Here is a 314-nt window from a genome sequence, read left to right on the forward strand (position 1 = left end):
CACACAGCTCCCGCCCAGACGGAGCGGGGGTGTCCGGTGTTCGCCCCCGGCGCCCGGCCGGGACTGTCCCCCCGTCCCACTCCTCGGGTGACCCGGGACGGTCGCGGGCCGCCCCGGACCCACCTGGACTACAAGTCCCAGCGTGCTCCGCAGCCGGCGTGGTGACGTCAGACGCCGCGCTCGCTTTAGGCCCCTCGTACCCGGATGTAGGTCCCTTTCCCTCCCCGGAAGGTAAGGATGGCGGAGCAGCGAAGAGTAGGGCCAGGACCCGGCGGGTGTCATCCGCCGCCATCTGCCCTCGGGTGGCTGCTCTG

General features: G+C 72.3%; 1 protein-coding gene across 3 annotated transcripts in view; it reads left to right on the forward strand.

Moving 5' to 3' along the window:
• The first annotated feature begins 124 nt into the window (after positions 1-124).
• Positions 125-314, forward strand: part of RPL6 (ribosomal protein L6) — a 4,641-nt gene continuing 4,451 nt past the window's right edge. Inside the window, exon 1 of one of the 3 annotated variants that reach the window (XM_035891711.1) lies at positions 125-231. The gene's annotated coding sequence lies outside the window, so the exon portion shown is untranslated. The remainder of the gene's footprint in view (positions 232-314) is intronic. The other 2 variants (XM_009636220.2, XM_035891700.1) reach the window with 2 other exon arrangements.

Source organism: Egretta garzetta, unplaced genomic scaffold (genome assembly GCF_000687185.1).
Source record: "Egretta garzetta isolate BGI_Z169 unplaced genomic scaffold, ASM68718v1 scaffold330, whole genome shotgun sequence".
NCBI lineage: Eukaryota > Metazoa > Chordata > Aves > Pelecaniformes > Ardeidae > Egretta > Egretta garzetta.